This window comes from Pistacia vera, unplaced genomic scaffold, assembly GCF_008641045.1.
Source record: "Pistacia vera cultivar Batoury unplaced genomic scaffold, PisVer_v2 Contig317, whole genome shotgun sequence".
Classification (NCBI taxonomy): domain Eukaryota; kingdom Viridiplantae; phylum Streptophyta; class Magnoliopsida; order Sapindales; family Anacardiaceae; genus Pistacia; species Pistacia vera.
This window is the reverse complement of record NW_022196132.1, coordinates 1757250-1777979: the sequence shown is the minus strand read 5'-3', so window position 1 is coordinate 1777979 and position 20730 is coordinate 1757250. Positions and strand designations below refer to the sequence as shown.

The following is a 20730-nucleotide window of genomic DNA, read 5'->3' as shown; positions in this document are numbered from 1 at the left end:
ATGCTCAAATCTAGTGCAGGGTGTGACGGATGATGTGGTTAAAGATCCTCCGGAGTCACAGCCTGTTGACCGTAACAAGGTATCTGATTCTGCAGAGATTGAAGTAAGTACCATTCCTATCCCTGATATTACAATTATGAACATAGTAGTTGGTGTACATTTCTCGAACATGGCACTTGGTGGAACTATTGGAATTTTTAAAATACAAGAGACCATAGGAAAAACTTTAACAGTTATGAAATGTAGACAGTGTGTTTTTGTTTAACAAATAGTGAAGGGATCTTTAACCGGGAATGAAACGAAAGATTTAGTTTTTACTTGATACCTGGGTGGTTTTTAACTGTGGGGTGACCTCTTGAGGTTGTCTAGATTGTGGTTGGGATTCCTGTGTTGCAACTGCTGCCTTTTCGTAGTGCCAAATGGAGTATCAGGTGGATGGCAATGGATTGATGAATATTTTGTATAATAGGATAACATATCACTAGTTAAGTAAACTAAAACTTAGATTATTGACTACAGTTAGTATAATAAGCATGTATTTATTGTAATATTTATCATTATAACTGTAATCTGATAGAGATTCAAGGTAAATTGCCATTATAAATGAAGTCGTGCAATGCCATAATGTTTTAATTGTTTTGTGATAGACCCCCTGTCATATAGTCTATAAGTCAAGGGGCAGCACAAGAGTAAAGGCACTAAGGGAAAAGGTGTGTGAGTGTGGATGGTTACAGCAAGGGAAAAGAAGGGTGAAGTTGTTACAGTTTGTTACGGGATTCTCATGCATGTGGATGGGTAGAATAAAGTTGTTAGGGAGGGTAGTATAGAAGTAATTGGGTATAAATAGCTAGGTTGTGATAAGGGAGGTATCAAGTTGAATCATATGGTTTGTGGGAGGTCTCTAGCTCCTCGAATTGTTGGAAGTGGACTGGAATCACTTTTCTTGCTACTGTTATTCTTTTTGTTTCAATATTAATCTTAGTTTTATTCCTTTGAGCTTTATTTCCATACAGTTCTTGGTGTGTGTTGAATTGAGTTATTTGAGCAAGTGGTTCCATCAATTTGGTATCAGAGCCTGGTTGGGTAATGGTAAAGTCCAAAAGGAGAATAGAATGGAATGTGGAAAAGGAGATGAGGAATGTAAAGGAAGACATGGGCATAATGAAAACTGATTTTGGTGTGTTAAGGAGTACTTAACAGAGATGAGAGAATTGATGAGACTAAGGGAAGAAAGGGAGGAAAAACGTCACCTGAAGAAAATGTAGAGACTCCAGAAAATCAAAATTCCAGCAGGGATAAGGGAGGTGAAGAAATCAGAGTGGGAAAGATGACAAAAGGATGCAAGTCGAACAACCCATTTTTGACGGGGATGATCCGTTTGGTTGGACTTCAAGGCCGACAGATTTTTCGACATTAATTGTTACGAAGAAAAGGAGATATTGGAGGCGCAGCCATGTGCATGGAAGGAAGAGCCCTTAACTGGTATCAATGGTTGGAATCCAGAAAACCAATCCAGGGTTGGAAGGAATTTAAGGTGGCCCTAATTGACAGGTTCAGACCATCATTTCAGTGTGCAGCCTAGAGGCATTAGTAGCACTCAGGTAGACTGCGTCAGTAACAGAATACCGTGAAGAATTTGAAGCTCACACAACTCCGTTGAAGGAATGGAAAAGAGATATTGATGGGAATTTTTATCAATGGTTTAAAAGAAGAAATCAGGGCTGAGTTGCGTATTATACAGGCTAAGGACTTGAGTGAAGTGATGGAGAGGCCCATCGAGTTGAAGAAAAAAACTGGGGTTAGAGAAAAACAGGCCCAAGTTGACTAGAGCCCAAAACAATAAAGGGAAGGTTATTCACGGTTCACACAAGCCCAGAAAGTGGGCGACCCAATTCATGGTTCAACGCAAACAAACCCAGGTGGAAGCCTCCTAGCGTCAACGAGATCCAGCGACAGAAGAGAACACCCCATTGACGACAGCTTCAAGCTCCAGAGGCGAGAGGCGAGAACTTCGTCGACAAACAGAAGCAGATATGTAGCTCAGAGAGAGAAAGGGCTTTGTTTTAGGTGTGACGAAAAATTTAGCCCTAACCACCGATGTAAGAGTAGATCTTTGCAGATCCTATTAGCGTGGGAAGAAGAAAATCCAGGAAGGGAGAAATAGTTCTAGATGATGATGAAGAGCCAAATACTGAAGGTAATCCCTTGGCACTATCCATGAATTCTATTGTGGGAATCACATCTGACAAAACTCTCAAAATAAAGGGGAAGATTGAAGGAGTGGGAGTGATTGTTTGGTTAACAGCGGGGCATCCCACAATTTTATTTCTGTCAAATTGGCGCGCAAAATGGGCTTGCAAATTGAAACAGGGAAAAAGTTTGGAGTAATGGTGGGTAACGGTGTCGTAGAGGAGAAGGAGTTTGTAGGGCGTACCACTGGAGATTCAAGGTGTCAGGATTACACAGGATTTCTTTCCTTTCGACTTGGGAGGTGCTGATGTGGTCTTGGGGTGACTTGGTTGAGCTCCTTGGGTGATGTCTGTGCAAACTGGAAAAACCTACAATGAAATTCGAAGGGAAGGCAGAAGGGTTAACTTACAGGGAGACCATCCTTATGAAGACGGAGGTATCTCTGAAGGCCTGTTAAAGTCACTCCAGTACTCAGGAGAAGGTTATTTAGTCGAATTCTGTTCTATGGAAGGAGAGCTAGAATCAGATTAGGAACCCACAGATCCAGGTTGTCATTATTGGAAGGGTGTAACCAAATGTTCGACAACCTATTGAGCTACCCTATACCGTCAGCATGACCATGCCATAGTCCTGAAGGCAGAAGCTCGACCACCCAATATACGCCCTTATAGATATCCCTGTTTCCAGAAAAATGAAATTGAAAAAATGGTGGGAGAGATGTTGGTAGCGGAATCATCCAGCCTAGCACTAGTCCCTTTGCCAGCCCAGATTATTAGTTAAAAAAAAAAAGATGGGAGCTGGAGGTTTTGTGGTGGATTATAGAGCGCTCAATGAGATAACTATCCTCAATAAATTCCCCTAACCCACCATCGAGGAGTTGTTGGATGAATAGTTGGGGCTGTGTTTTTTTCAAAGATTAATCTCTGATCAGGTTACATCAGATTCGGTGAAGGAGGGGATATTCACAAAACAGCTTTTCAAACTCATGACGGCCATTACGAGTTCTTAGTAATGCCATTGGTTTACCAACGTGCCATCAACCTTTCAAGCACTGATGAATACCATTTTTAAACCTGTTTTGAGGAAATTTGTGTTGATTTTCTTCGATGACATTTTGATTTACAGTCCTGATCTTGATTCTCATGTGTTCCATCTTGAACAGACTCTTAAAATTCTACAGGACAACCAGCTAGTAATGAACAAGAAGAAGTGTATGTTCGGTCAGCAGAAGTGGACTACCTAAGCCACATAATTTCAGCACAGGGAGTGGAAGCTGATCCACGCAAAATTGAGGCAATGATTGAATGGCCTGTGCCGACCAACATAAAGGGGTTATGGGTTTTTTAGGTCTCACCGGGTATATAGGAGGTTCTTTAAGGGATATGGAAGTATTGCACAGCCATTACTGAATTGCTAAAAAAGGATGCATTCCGTTGGGATGAGGGAGCAAAAGGCATTGACAAACTCAAGGAAGTCAAACTACAGTTCCCGTATGCCATCCCAAATTTACACTTCCTTTTGAAATTCACACGGACGCTTCAGGTCACAGAATGGGTGCAATCCTGGTCCAGTAGTCCAGACCTAAACGTATCTAAGCAAGGCCTTCTCACCACAAGCACAACAGAAGTCCGTATACGAGCGGGAACTAATGGCAATCATCTTGGTAGTGCATAAGTAGAGTCCATACTTATTGGGCAATCGATTCACCATTAGGACTGACCAAAGGAGTCTACAATTCTCATAGACTAGCGAATAAAAACTCGGAACAACAAAAATGGCTATCTAAACTAATGGGATACTCCTTCGACATTCACTACTGGTCGGGCAAAACAAACACAGTGGTAGATGCCTTATCATGGCGACGGGAAAGACCAGAATTGAGTACTATTTCAGTCATTCATTACAGAATACGATGAGTTAGCCACGGAAGCACACCAAGATCCCAAGTTACAACCTATCATTCAAGATGTCCTCTTTGATCCCAACAACTGCCCACACTACAGACTTAGGCAGGGGTGTCTCCTATATAAAAACAGATTTGTTCCTACCAAAAACTCCAGGTTTATAGCTAAACATTTGGCAGAATCCATTCCAGCCCAGGTGGGGGACATTCTGGGTTTTTCAGAACATACAAACGGGTGTCCACATTGTGTATTGGGAAGGGATAAGGCAAGATATTCAAGGTTTGTAAAGGCTTGCACTGTCTGCCAAGTAATAAATATCAGCCCTCAAGCCATCTGGACTGTTACAAGCCCTTACCATTCCGGAGAAGTTTTTGATGATTTGACGATGGATTTTATTGGTGGTTTACCACGAGCAAAAGGTTTTGATAGTATTCTTGTGGTGGTTGATCGGCTCACTAAATACGCACACTTCATCCTTTTGTCTCACCCATTTAATGCAAAAGAGGTTTCCACAATATTCATGAGGGAAATTGTTAGGCTCCATGGGTTCCCTAAGTCCATCGTGTTAGACTGAGATCGACCTTTAGAGCCAATTTTGGCAGGAAATTTTCAGGGCAAGGACCTCTCTAAGTTCAGTTTTGCATACCCACCCCAAACAGAGGCCAAACGGAAGTGGTCAATCGATGTGCAGAGGCCTATCTGCGATGCTTCTACAGTTCCTAGCCTAAACAGTGGCCAAATTGGCTCTCTTGGGCGAAGTTTTGGTACAACACAAACTTACCATCGTTCCACAAAAGTGACACCATTAAAGCCCTCTACGGCGAGATCCGCCACTCCTTCTCAAGCTGACCGATTACCCTTCCTCAGTGGAAGACGTGAACCAGCAGTTGAACCACAGTAATGCCTATTATTGAACTTAAACACCACTTGGAATCGCTCAGGGACACATGAAAGCAGGCTGAAAACATCGTCGAGACATCAGTTTTACTCCAGGGGATTCGGTTTACCTAAAACTATAGCCCTACAGGTTCCGATCCTTGGCCAGGAAATGAATGAGAAACTCAGCCCGCATTTCTATGGCCCATTCAAAGTGTTAGACAGAATTGGTCTGACTGCTTACAAACTGGATCTACCCCCTACTGCCAGTATTTCATCTGGTGTTCCATGTGTCCCAACTCAAAGCCAGCATACATACCTCTGTCTCGGTCCAGCCACTTCCCCATTTTCTCACCGAGAGATGGAACTATAGGTTCAAACCCAAGCAGTCCTGGCAACACAATCCACTGATGGTACCAAAGAGGTCCTCATTCAATGGCAGGATCTGCCCCCCCTTTGAAGCTACTTGGGAGTCCTTTGACGTCATCAACACACAATTCCCTCAATTCCACCTTGAGGACAAGGTGGCTCTCCGGGGGGAGAAGGGGGGGGGGGGGGGGGGGGTTGTTGCTATTGATATACTCCCTATCAATATAGTCTATAAGTCAAGGGCAGCACTAGAGTAAAGGCACTAAGGGGAAAGGGTGTGAGTGGTGGATGGTTACAGCAAGGGAAAAGAATGGGTGAAGTTTGTTACAGTTGTTACGGGATTCTCATGCATGTGGATGGTAGAATAAAGTTGTTAGGGAAGGGTAGTATAGGAAGTAATTAGGTATAAATAGCTAGGGTGTGATAAGGGAGGTATCAAGTTGAATCATATAGGTTTTATGGGCGGTCTCCAGCTCCTCGAATGCTTGTGGAAGTGGACTGGAATCACTTTTCTTGCTACTGTTATTTCTTTCTGTTTCAATATTAATCTTCAGTTTTATTCCTTTGAGCTTTATTTCCATACAGTTCTTGTGTGTGTGTGTGTGGAATTGAGTTATTTGAGCAGGTGGTTCCATCATTCTGCAAGCAAAATGGGAAATAAATGAGATTCTTATTACCTAGTAAAGATCAGTCTTTAAGATATTGTAATGAAAATTTAGCTATCTGGAAATTCATTTGACACAACCGACTAGATTTTAGCTCTCTGGATTTGTGTGAGTCTTAGATAATATATGGAATGCAGCTTTAGTGAAAACTAGGAGCTAAGGTATAGGGATACTGAAGCTGAGGGGTAGAATTTCGAAAACAAACTTCTGGTGATCTGGTTTCACCTGGGGATACTGAAGAAAATACCACCAATAATAAGTAGGATGGATTAGAAAAGAACTTCCTTAAAAATTGGACGGAAAGTTTAAGGATACCAACCTAATTATGTTCCGAAACAATAAAGTCTGAATCTTCTTTGAAAATTTTAGAAACTTAGGATTTCTGTTTCTGGTAATTTAACTGTACATGTCTGATACTTGGAGGTTGGCAACATGCATTTAGCCGCTCCACTTTCATACATGATCATTATATATTTGGTTTACTATTTTCCCTCATAAATGCAATGCTTTAAATTTCAATAAACTGTGTGGTTATTTTCTGCTGCCCCTGGGAACAGGTAGATGTGATATATGTGGAGATGCTGGTCAGGAGGACTTGCTTGCTATCTGTAGCACTTGCATGATGGAGCAGAACAGATGTATGTCCTACGAAGCTAATCTTTTCCCTTCTATTATTTTATTATAAGTTTAAACTAGCAGGTGTCCTTTTATCTATTGGGAGGGTGAAATGCCCATATTTTGTTTTCTTTGTTCAGCTATTGCATGCGTGAAAAACTGAACAAGATTCTTGAAGGAGATTGGATGTGTGAAGAATGCATACTCATGAAGAAAACAAAAAGGACGTGCTACAGAAATTTGAAAAAGCAAGAGCAAGGTATCAAGTCAACCTTCCTCGAATACAGCAGCACAAAACTTTAGAAATTCTAGTGCTTTGGATGATAATATAAGTTTGAAATTGAATAGACAGGTAAAGTTAAGTGTAGTCCTAACTCTCCTCTAAGAAACCTTCAGGCAATTTAGAAGCTATCTCAGTGACTAAAAGAACAGTGTTTAAAAGTGTTGAACAAGAAGGAGCTTCCAAACCCCTAGCAAAACTTGCTGTATTCTTCATTCAATAAGGAGAATTTGAAGCAAACTCCTGTAAGTGACTGCACAGGGTGACTGCTTTTCAAAATATACTATCAAAACAGGCAATAAATCACATGAAGCACGGCCAGAGTATCGAAAGTCTAATGGTAATTTTCTTATATAGCTTTGAGGCAGATATCCAACTCGACAGTGCTTGCCATCTCCAACTGATGAAGACTCGTCCTCATCAGCTCTCATCAGCCACAACTATTTCAAATACCACACTAGTGACACTTGACATGTTATGGTATTGATGGTATTTTTTTTGTTGTATAGGCAGTAGATATTTTGACATGGGGTAGAACCATCTTTTTAGGATTGTTTGCATATATATGTTAGATGGTGTACATGGGGTGGCATTTTTTTGTTAGTTATACAGAATATTATATGTATATGTATGAAAATAGATATTTGATTTAGTGATCAGATTTTTAATTGTGTCCATTATTTTGTTGATGTGAATGTATAATATAGGTCAATATGAAATGCTCTAAAAAAAAAAAACACATTTTGCAGCTAATTTTTAGTAGCAAAAGGTCATTTAGCATAATTGCATTCCGTTGAAGGCCAATATGAAATGCTCTAAAAAAACACATTCTGCAACTAATGTTTTAGTGCAAAAAAGTTTAGTATAATTGCGTCCATATTCAGCGTCTCAAACATAGTGCGAAAACCTTTTGGATTTCACATTCAGCATCTAAAATGATTATAATTAACCACTAAATTTTGTCACCAAACGATACATTCGTCCACTAAAAATAGTCGCGAAAACTATTGGATTCCACATTCAGCGTCTAAAAGACTATAATTAACCACTAAATTTTTGATCACCAAAGATACATTCAGCTACTAATAAAATAGTCACAAAAACCTATTGGATTCCACATTCAACGTCTAAAATGACTATAATTAACTGCTAATTTTGGTCACAAAAGATACATTCGGCCACTAATAAAATAGTCGCGAAAATCGTTGGAATTTACATTCAATGTCTAAAAGTATTACAATTAACCACTAAATTTTGGTCACAAAAAGATACATTCGTCGACTAAAAAATAGTTACAAAAATCTTTTACGAAATTACCCTACAACCTTTGGTGTCTAATTTTTGTGGGATTCGCGACAAATATTAGACACTAAATGTCATTTTGCAACTAATTGATTAGTCGCTATACAATTTTACCAAATTACCCTTGAACTTTTAGCATCTAAGTTGGGGACTAATTTGACCAGCATTTAGCGACTATTTTGCTAGTCGCAAAAAAAAAAAAACTTTGTGCGTCAAACCAAAATTTAGGGCGCTATGAATTTGCGACCAGCCTACTGCAACTAAGGGGCGACTACCAAATTTAGACGCAAAAACGATTTAGCGTCTAAATGTGACTTTCTGCGTCTAATTTTGCTAGACGCAGAATACCTGTTTTCTTGTAGTGTATATAAAAGAAATACATACCTGATTCCATAGTTTGAAATTAAAAATTGAATCTTGATTGAATAAAAATAGGCAGTGTTTTCTCCTTTCTTCTCTTCTGTAATCGCAAACTCCCTTGATGGACAGAAAAAAAATTTGTGTACATTGGGAACAGAGAGAGGCCCACCTTTTGTATTGCAGTTATTTAATTAACTATAAACATCAGTTATTTATTAACTGATGCAACCTTTCCATCAAGGTTAAAGACCAATATGTCCTTCAATTAAATTAATTATATTAAACCTTATATTATATTTAATTCACATAGATCACTTATAAGAATTATAAATAATTCTAACAACATTTATATACAACTTTCACATACTCCACCTTTCCATATCATAAACTCACTTTAATTCAATTAAAATCACCATAACCACCTCCAATTCAATGACTTGACTTCCATCATCTTTAATCTTCCAACCTTCCAATAATAATAAATAAAAAAAAAAAAAAATGCAAGTTACAATAGATAATTAAGTCTGCCTGAATATCATGATTAGTGAATGTTATTTGTCCGCTAATCCATTGCGTTAGCATGAGGTCCCCATCGGCAAGAAATGAGGAGGGAGGGAAAAGAACCGAAAAAGAAAGAGATGAAGAAAACTAAGAATAGATGAAATTAAAAAGAGTTGAGAAGAAAGAGAGAAATGAAAATGTGAAGAGGAAAGTCAGGAAAGAAACAGGTTGGCTTGATTTTTCACACAACAGCGTGAAATCTCTGCCTTGGTGTGAACAATTCCTAGTTGGCATAAAACTTCACAGTTCACACAACTCTCGGGTTTCCCAATACGTAGTTCTGAATAACGCATCCCAAAATCTACTTATTACACAATTTTTTCACTCGTAAATCTTAAAAGAATATTATATTACCAGAAAAAAAAAAAAAAAGATCAAACTTAATACTTGGAATATGATTGATCCGACCTGATTTCATGTTTTGGGTGTGAGATTTTGCTAATAGAATTGACATTGATGGGTTAGTGATGAAGTACTGTGGGAGGTTAGGGGTGGGGTAAATTGTATTTAACTAAGTTAGTTATTTACATTGGTATAAGGTTTAGAATTTTGGTTATTTACTAAAAGCCCTAAAATATGGGTCTTTTGTTTATTATTTCATACCCTATTCAAAATCATATTTCAAATAACTGTTTATTTCATTATTTAGAAATATTATTTATTTTATTAATTACTTTTAGACCCTTTAAGTTTATAATTAATTAAAACACCTCAAGAAAAAAGTTTAAAAATTAACAAAAATACCCCCATCCACCCATAGTTGCCGATTCCGACAACCACCGTCGGAAGTAGCCAGAATCTGTCATAACGGCGTACAAATGATCGGGACTAGTCGGTAATTCATCGATCTGGCCTTTTTCGGTCAGATCTGGCCGTCAGCGACTACCAAAGAAATGGCCATCGTTGACCGACAATGACGGCCAGACCTGACCGTAGATCTGGCATTTTTCGGCCAGATCCGTGGTAGATCTGGTCGGAGAAGGCCAGATCGACGCATGACCGGCCAGATCCGACCAGCCTGCGTTGTAACGTTAGATTCCAATCAGATCTGACGGGGTGGCCGGAATCTGGCACTTGGGTGGATGGGAGTGTTTTTGTCTTTTTATAAAATTTTATATATTGGGGTGTTTAGTTAAATTAGCAAACTATGGAGTTTTTAATTTTTTTTAAATTTTACTTGTAATAATTACTTACTAAACTACAACACTATTTCCAAAATCTATCTAAAATAACAAACTATAGACCATAGTTATTAAATTACAAACTACAAAATAAAATAGTAAACACCCCTATGGGGTCTCTTTAAGTCCATCAATTTCAAAGCCTAACCTAGGCATCCCTAAGGTTAACGGCCGTCATGTCTTCTTAAACCGTACAAGGGCGTTTATTGTCTTTGTATTCAAAAAATAACTCCTTTTCAAACTGAAATCCACTTTTCTCTTCTATTCTTCAAATCTCAAATCTTCACCGGTGACGATGGCGAACGCCGCGAAGCTTGTGATGGTAGCTGGAACAAGGCCGTGAACGTGGGGGTGTTCTGGCTTAGGATTTGTAAGTTTAGATTTTTTTGGTGTACGGCAACAAAGTCTGAATAGGTCATCCATGCCATCACTAAGGGTGGTGATATCGATCTCGCCGACGATGCTTTTCCGGTAGTCTTTTAGATCGTAGGATACTGATTACTCCGAAATTGACGGTGTCCTACCACGCGGCGGATGAGGCTTGAAAGGTGGAAATCGGGTATTTGATTCATTATTTTTGAATTTTGCGTTCAGTTTGCTCTGTTATTGTGTTGATTACATTGAAGTTTAAAATTTGCTTTGATTGTAGATTGTTAATTGCTCTAATTGAATTTTAAAATTTAATTTAGCTTGATTTGTAGACGAGAAAAAATTGTGTTTGATTTGCAGAATAGGAGTTTGATGCCAATCTTCTCAAAAGAGCTATATAATTCAACAACCACTCCACTAATTCAATCTTGAGAAAATAAGAAAAGGAGATACACACTGTAAACCAGAAACCCAAAAAAAGTGACAATCATAAAAAAGAATAAGACCAAAAAACTCCTAAGAATGGAAAACTATGCCCCTATTTGTTAAATTATTTTGAATCATTATTTTGTTAGGATTAAAAACAGAATATGTGTTTGCTTACTTAGGCCAATTCATTCAAAAAATTAATCCAATTCAAATATGATTTTCTCAAAATGAAAAGTAGGTGATACTTGTTTTCTAGTATCTCATTCTATTCAACTAAAAACAATTACCTTTCACTTTTTCCAATCTGAAAAATAATCCACCCAAGATTACCATCGCTTGCCAGCAACCACCGCCAGCCGCCATGGCTAGAACGATCTTGCCGGTCATGCGTCGATCTTGCTGTTTCCGGCTATATCCAACAACCAGATCTACAGTCAGAAATCTGGCCGTTGACGATGACCAATTTTGACCGTTGTTGACAGCCAGATTTTGGTTGTTAATGACAGTCGGAGATCTGGTCATAGATCTAGCCATATCAGTGCACGACCAGCCAGATCCAACCGGTCGTGGTAAGTTTGAACGACTGTCGACTGCCATCCGACGCTGGTGGTCGACGGTCGGTTGTCCTCTTGGGTGATCGGGGTGATTTAGTTAATTTTTAAACTTTTATTGTGAAGAGTGTTTAACTAAATTAACAAAAATAAGGGGTTAAAAAATAGAATATAAAATATTTTCAGAAAATGTTCCAAACAACTATTCAACATTTTATCAAACTCTAAATATTTTTTTTGGATATTTTACCAGAGACATTTTCAGAATCTGATCCAATTCAATTTAATCCAACTCAACTTAAAATAGTTTTTCAGAATAACATTTTTCAAATAATCTACATAATAGTCCATAATATTGAAATTTGTTGTTATACATGTAGGAGGAGAAAGGGTAGTTATTGAAATTTGTTGTTATACATGTAGGAGGAGAAAGGGTATTTTAGTCTTTGCATAAGATTCCCCGTCAATTCATATATTGCATAATCATTTGTAGCTTCAGTGATGGGGTCTATGGTGGTTACTGGCACCAGTAAGACTTTGATGTGTGGTTAGTGGCACCAGTAAGACATTTGTAGCTTCAGTGATGGGGTCTATGGGTGTTAGTGGCACCAGTAAGACTTTGATGTGTGGTTAGTGGCATCAGTAAGACTCTGATGTGTGGTTAGTGGCACTAGTATACCAACGATCAACCCAGTCTTGTTCTTCGTTTGTTTGACATCAATAGTTAGATCGGAATTCTGCACAGTAAAATTCATTTATAAGTACATCTGCAAGAAGAATATTACCACATATATTGTAATTCTGAGCAGTAAACCCAGATTACTGACTGCCCATTTTTCTGAATTAAGTACACCAAAAGAAGCTGGATCAATACGTCACCTAGTTTTGTAAATGATCCAAATCTTTCATCTATATGTTTAAAAATTCAAGTTTCTCCTGCATACATACAAAACAATAAAGTTAACAAAAGGAAGGAGAAACAAAAAATCATTAGCTCAAATGTTTTTGAAATTAATATCAAATGATAAACCAATCAAACTGTTAACTAAAGTTTTTAACTTGAACCATATAAAAACTTCATGAATATTTACCTAATAAAATGAGGAAGAAGAGAGATTGATTAATTATACCTAATTCTCGGTTATTTGATAATATTTCCGTCTAGTTTAATCTTGGGGATATAAGCAATCTTGGACCAATATTCACCTGTTTTTGGTTCACATCTTTCACTTAGTTTAGGACAGTCTTCAATTATTAGTTCTCTCCAAGAGATGAGATGTTCATATCCTTGAGTAAAGATGACATATTACCAAGAACTTGAAGTTTTTGCATTGAATCCTTTAGTGCCTTCAAGTTGGAACAATGTCGAATATCCAACATTTTCAAAGTGTTAGTGGAACATTGAAGAAGCCATCCCGGGAATTTGATGCAGTGATGAACAGTTTCATATGAACAGTAATGAACAGTACTGTATAAACAGTGATGACTAGTGAACCATGCTAAATAGTGCCGACAATGTCAGAATGCAATGATTTTTGGCGTGGCATTCCGAAACGATCAAATAAGTTAGGCTCGTGAAAAACATGAGTTTTGTCATTTTTAGCCTTTCAGAGTCGTTTAGATGGTTTTTTAGGCCTTTTTTATGTTTTTCAGGGGTGTGTTTGCAAACTTCTAGAGTATTTTGGGTTTATTTACAACTTTTTGAATGTTTTGGGACCTTATTGTGATAATTGATTAATGTTCTTTTTCTTGGGTTTTTTATTAGGGCAAACTATAAAAAGGTTGTTATAGCCGTAATAGGGCAGTTTTTTATGATTATTTTTATTGAATGAAAGTTAAAGAACTTTTTGTGGTTGCTTATTCAATCCAGTATCTGAACTTAATACATTCGATGATAGTTTTTCGTATCAATTGTTCCTTGATTGTTCAGTCATCTTATTATTTTGGCATCAGAATTCCACCAATTGTGGTAATTCTTTCATATAAAGTAACTGAAGGTGAGGTCATCTACTACGGTGTTCATCATGCATGATTGTCTTGCTTATCCAATCCTATGCTTAATCAAGATTAAGCCTTTCACAACAGAATAAACAAAGATCTTCTAATGAGCTTAGGCTTCTCACACCTAGTGTTGATGAGATAAGACTTGCACATTCAGAAATCCATAGAGTTTGAAGAACTCTTAGGTGACCAATATCTTCAAACAGATATTCTAAATGATTGCAATTGGAAATCAACAATATGAAATTATTTCCAATTACAACTTTGAGACAATAAATTCAAAAAGTGATTCGCTAATACCATTACTTTCACCATTTTTTCCTCTCATTAATGGCAAGAAAGTTAGGTTTCTCATATGACCCATGTTAGGTAAAATGTTTGAAGCACCTATTTCAGGTGCATCAACAACATGAGATGACACATGTCGATAAGTTTTGGAACAAATTTGATTACTTGATTTCACTACTAAGCACTCATTTCTCATCAATGATGTGGCAAGATCATGAATTTTAAAGCAGTAGAAATTCTCTTAAACTTGGAAAATATATCTTGACACTAATTCTTTTAAATATTGAATGCCAATATTTTCCAAATCTTGATTTTCATTGTGGGATTGAAGAAGCCCATGGGCCATCCAACACTAAACCGAATCAGTACTATCAAATTCAGTGTCTTTTGGAAGAATGGAACAATAGAAAAAATATTGTTTCAACTTTCAAGGGAGGTGACAAATGATTATAACTTATTTTTAGAGCACTTCCCTTTTGATCCAACATCCAAATTTCATTGCCTTGAAATTTTTCCATTCCAGTTCAAAAGTTGAGGGATAAAGTAGACCTTATAATGCTCTTACTGCCAATGGAAGGCCTCCACATTTTTCCACAATCTCTTCTCCAATCTGTACAAGGTTGAGATGTTATTTTTCTGGCCCTTCTTTAAACGCGTCCTCAAGAGAAAGACCTCTTAATTGTATGCATTTATAGTGCCCATTATTAAGGCAACACAATCACTAAATGTGGTTACTATAATTTTACTTCCGCTAACACGTTTAGTCAATAAACATTTTAGTTCAAACCACAACTCCTATTCTTCATTCCAAACATCATCCCAAAAGCTAACAAATATTTTTCATGGCTTAAGATATCACGTAGGCCAATTGGATCTAATAATTATAACATTCTGTGAATATGTGTTTGTTTACTTAGGCCAATTCATTTAAAAAATTAATCCAATTCAAATATGATTTTCTGTCTCAAAATGAAAAGTCGGGTGTACTTTTTTTCTAGTATCCTGTTCTATTCAACTCTGTTCCACTAAAAAAATTTACCTTTCACTCCTTCCAATCTGAAAACTAATCCACCCAAGACAACCACCACTTGCTAGCAACCACTGTGGCAAGAATGTCGCACGATCGGCCAGATCTGGTTGGTCAAACAGTCAGATCTACAGGCAGATCTAGTCAACGGCCAAATTCTAGCTGTCGTTGATAGCCAGATTTTAGCCGTTAACGATGGCCAAAGATCTGGCCGTTGATTTAGTTGGAAATGGCCATATCGACGCACAACCAACCAGATTCAGCCGGTCGTGCACGATTTCAGTGACTGTCGGCTACCGTCAGGCCCTGGTTGTCGGTGGTCGGCTATCCTTTTGGGTGATTGGGGTGATTTAGTTAATTTTTTAAACTTTTATTGTGAGGGGTGTTTAGTTAAATTAACAAATATAGGGGTTTAAAATAGAATCTAAAATATTTTCAGAAAATGTACGAAACAACTATTCAACCTTTTATCAAACTCTAAATATACTTTAGATATTTTACCAAAGACATTTTCAAAATCTGATCCAATTTGATTTAATCTAAATCAACTCAACTTAAAATAGTTTTTCAGAATAACATTTTTAAAATAATCTATCAAACAGGCCTATATAATGTTGAAATTTTTATTGTTGTTATACACTGTCGGAGGAGAAAAGGTATTTTAGTCTTTGCATAAGATTCCGCGTCAATTCAAATATTGCATAATCGTTTGTAGCTTCAGTGGTGGGGTCTATGGGGGTCTATCGTGGTTAGTAGCACCAGTAAGACATTGATGTGTGGTTACTGGCACCAATATAGAGCCAGGAGTGTTTAGGATTAAAATGAAAACCATCGCATTATATTTGTATAATGTTTGAGCCAAGAAGTTAATCATTTCCATATCCTCTCTACTTCTTTCTCTCCATTGTTTTTGTCTCTTCTCAATTCCTGTTTTGTTGTGAGAACTCTTCTATCATCCATGGAGCTCTCATATCTCTTCCTGTATTTGGTTCTTATTCTTCTCATTCTTGCCGGTGGCATCTGTTTGTTCAAACTTAGGCACAATCACAAATCTATAGGTGACCAGGAAAACTTGCCACCAGGGAGCTTAGGATGGCCTTATATAGGTAAGACTATTGAATTCCTGAAGGCAGAGAATTTTGTGTATGATAGGATGAAGCAACACTCTCCAGATATTTTCAAGACTAAGATTCTTGGAGAAGAAACTGCGGTCATATGCGGTCCAAACGGCAACAAGTTTCTCTTTTCCAATTATCATAATATCTTCACTGCATTCCGTCCCCATTCCATGCAAAAACTGTTTCGCTCTTATAACAACCATGCTGCAACTCCTGTTAATATTACACGCGATGCAGAAGTGCAAGTCATGAGGGCACCTGGGTTCCTGAAGCCTGAAGCCTTAGTGGGGTACGTAGGCAAAATGGATTCAATAACACAACAACAAATGCGAATTTATTGGGAAGGCAAAGACGAAGTGAAAGCATTATCTCTAGCTAAGACTTTAACATTGACTCTCGCTTGTAATTTTTCTTGGGTACTGAAGATCCAGAGCATGTTGCCAGGGTAAACAGGAGTTTCTATGATATAACACTAGGGATGCATTCTATTCCTGTGAATTTTCCTGGAACAAAATTTTATAAAGCAAGCAAAGCTGCAGCAGCAGTTCGCAAGGAGTTAAGGGCTGTAATTGGTGAGAAGAAAGCTGCAATGGCTAGTGGAGAACAGATGGTCGATATATTATCACATATGATTGTAGCTACAGATGGATCTGGGAAACACATGCCTGAGGCTGAGATAGCAGAAAAAATCATGGGTTTGCTTGTTGCAGGATACAGCACAGTGGCTATTGCCATGACTTTCTTCGTGAAATATGTTGGAGAGAGACCTGACATATACCATAAAGTCCTTGCCGGTGTGTATTTTTCTTTCTGTGTCTTTTGGGGATTTGCTTCCTTAGTGGGTCCGGTGACTCAACAGACCTAATGTAATGGTCCTCATCACTGCATGGCCGAGTACATTAGCAAACCAATGAGGAAGACTTGCCCCTTTTTTTGGTTTTGGAGAATAAATTATGTTAAGTTGTGTTGTAATAGTGTGGGGAAGAATAAGACTCTGGACACTAAAAATCTGAAGAAGGATAGGAATTTGACTTCAGCAGTGCATCAGATTATTTTTTGGACCGATGGTAAGAGTTTTACTTAATTTGTGCCCTTATGACACATTAACACGAACTTGAAAGAATTTGATATATTTCATTTATTATTAAGTTCTTCAAATGTTTTGTTCCTAAGAATTGTTCTCTTAATTTTTTTCTAGAGCAAAGGGAAATCGGAGCCTCTTAAGAGGCCTGGGGATTCCACCAATTGTAGTAATTCTTTCATATAAAGTAACTGAAGGTGAGGTCATCTACTACTGTGTACATCATGCATGATTGTCTTGCTTATCCGATCCTATGCTCAATCAAGATTAAGCCTTTCACAACAGAATAAACGAAGATCTTCTAATGAGCTTAGGCTTCTCACACCCAGTGGTAATGAGATAAGACTTGCACATTCAGAAATCCATAGAGTTTGAAGAACTCTTAGGTGACCAATATCTTCAAACAGATATTCTAAATTATTGTAATTGGAAATCAACAACATAAAATGATTTCCAATTAGAACTTTGAGACAACAAATTCAAAAAGTGATTTGCTAATACCATTACTTTCACCATTTTTTCCACTCATTAATGGCAAGAAAGTTAGGTTTCTCAGATGACCCAAGTTAGGTAAAATGTTTGGAACACCAATTTCAAGTGCATCAACAACATGAGATGACAGATTTCGATAAGTTTTGGAACAAATTTGATTACTTGATTTCGCTACTAAGCACTCATTTCTCATCAATGATGTGGCAAGATCATGCATGAGATCATGAATTTTAAAACAGTAAAAATTCTCTTAAACTTGGAAAATAGATCTTGACATTAATTCTTTTAAATATTGCATGCCAATATTTTCCAAATCTTGATTTTCATTGTGGGATTGAAGAAGCCCATGGGCCATCCAAAACAAAACCGAATCAGTACTATCAAAATTCATTGTCTTTTGGAAAAATGGAACAAGGTTGAGATATTGTTTTTCTGGCCCTTTTTAATTAAGTGCATATTTAACTAACAACGATAAGCATTCTACAAGAGAAAGACCTCTTAATTGTATGCTGTTCCCATTATTAAGGCAACACAATCACTATATGTGATTACTATAATTTCACTTCCACTAACAAGGTTAGTTAATAAACATTTTAGTTCAAACCACAACTCATATTCTTCATTCCAAACATCATCCCAAAACTAACAAATATTTGTCATGGCTTAAGATATCACGTAGGATTTTTTGCAACTGATCTATACTCTTTTGAATATATTTTTGCCCCGTTGTAAAATCAATGATGTCAATTAGTAGTTTTTTTAAAAGCAAACTCATCTGACTCACATACCCACATTTTCAATTTAAAATATATGTCCATTTTATCATTATTCACAAATTTGGCAAGTGTAGTTTTCCCTAGACCCCTTATTCTGACAACAGGAATGACATAAACATTTTCATGACCATCACTTAGATGCAATAATAGTTTTATAATCCCCTCTTTATCTTTATCTCTACCAATAACATCTGAAACACACACGAACGAGTGGGTTTCCCTCTCTCTAATTACAATATAATTTCTTAATTACAAGTTTGAGTTTTCAGGTTGGCAATTTTGTTAGGATGTAAAGTCAAAAGGGTATTGTTTGCCACTTATCAAACCTATGAGGACTTGTTTGTAATTGTGTTGAAACGGTGTAACTTTGTTTACAATCGTATTAGTTAACTGTACAACTGTTTTTCACTTTAATCTTTACTCTTTACATATAAAAGAGTAAAGTGGGCTAGCTTTATAATGCAATGAATCAGTAGCTCATTTTCTCGAAAATATCCCTAATTCGTTCCAGAAATCTCTTGATTCTTTTACTCATTTTCATGGTATCAGAGCCGTGACTACTGTCAAATGGGTAAGACTCCTGGTTCGACTCCTCTACCTCACAGCCTCGAGGAAATGCTGAAAAAAGCTTTAAATCGATCCACATTTGCAATTGCTTCAAGCCTACCAGTGATTAGTCCAAAACTCACTCAAGATAATTACAGATTTTGGAGTTCACAAGTCCTCTTTGCAGCAGGTTCACACGAACTCAAAGATCACTTGCTCCATAAAACTACTTGCCCTCCTCCTTTAGTGTTGTCTGATTTGAATGTGGAGAATGAATTGAGTCAACTTAGTGGAGAGCTTAGGGTTAAGAAGGATTCTATCAAAGACAAAATTAATCCAAATTACATCATGTGGAAGAGAACAAATAAGTTCCTAGTTAGTTGGCTATTAGCTTCCATTTTAGAGAGTATGTTTTGTACTGTATCAAAATGAAGGTATTCCACTGATATTTGGAGAGTTTTAGAGCATGAGTTTTGTAATAGCCACTACTACTCAAACACTTATAATGAAATACATATAAAATAACATAAAAAAATTGGGCCCAAAATTTTCTTTTTATTAAATATATATATATTCTTTACAAACATATACATTTTTACACAAACTTATAATGTATACAAAAGATACTAAAACATGGTGGACAGTGTAACCGCTTCCCCTCGCGTGTCGACGCCCATCCGACTGTGTCCTCACCTGGATCCTGCAAAACATAGGAAAACAATGGGGTGAGCACTAAAATGATGCTCAGTAAGTAAATCCTCTACTCATCTATCCCCGTAACTCTCTCTCTCTAATTCTTTCCTTACAACTCCTCATTCAATTTCTCTTTGGGTACTTCCCTCTCTTTCTCTTAGAACTCTTTTCTAGTAACTCTCTCGTAAGTCACGGCCCCATCTTACCGGAGGCACGGCCGGGACTCGCTCCCACTCTACGTGATCTCTACTCATTCTAGCCGATCGGACTCGGTTATGCATGGATTCGGAACCCTTGGCCATGTGAGTATATAATCTCTCTCTCTCGGGTACTCGGGTATAGCCCTCATCCGCATGCACTCTCACAGGCTACACCACTTCTCTATCTGATACTCATGCCGCTCTCTCAATGCGGCGTACATGCGGGAATACTCTACCCATTACTCACGGGTTCCCCATCGCACAACCTACTCTATTCTCTTTCTCTTAACTCTTAAAGTAGCTTATACTCACATTCTCTACTATATCTCAAGCTATTTCTTACTACTTAAGTGCATAAACATTGTGTATAGCTAGTCTTGCTCACTAATCACTAATGAAATGCAAATACAAGATTTCCTCAAAACAGTCATTCTGCACAAGTCACACTAAAAAGGCCATAACTTGCGTTATACATCTCAGATTGCTATGGTTTTGGTCTCTTTTTAAAGCTTAGAAACAGGGCTATAATTTCTATGTTTTGGTCTCAGCCGCAGTTCAATCCGTGAGATACCCAAAAATTACTTAGAAAGTTACGGCAGTGACCGGGCAGATTTCACCTAGCATTTTTCCTCAAACAACTCATGTGCATATAAACACTCTACTATAATTACTACTATACTTCATTCTCTAGCCATCCAAAATGGGGGAAAACTCCCTCAAATACTCATAATCCCTGTCAAGAAAAGCACTTCCAAATAGCTTCACACAACATCTCTCAAACTTCATTTCAAGTTCCATTTCTCAATACACATTAAAACACTTCTCATACATGGAATCTATCCAACAACTACAAAAT

At 37.4% G+C, this 20730-nt stretch overlaps 1 pseudogene; it reads left to right on the top strand.

Moving 5' to 3' along the window:
• The first annotated feature begins 15814 nt into the window (after positions 1 to 15814).
• LOC116136657 lies at positions 15815 to 17194 on the top strand (annotated as a pseudogene).
• Positions 17195 to 20730: the final 3536 nt, after the last annotated feature.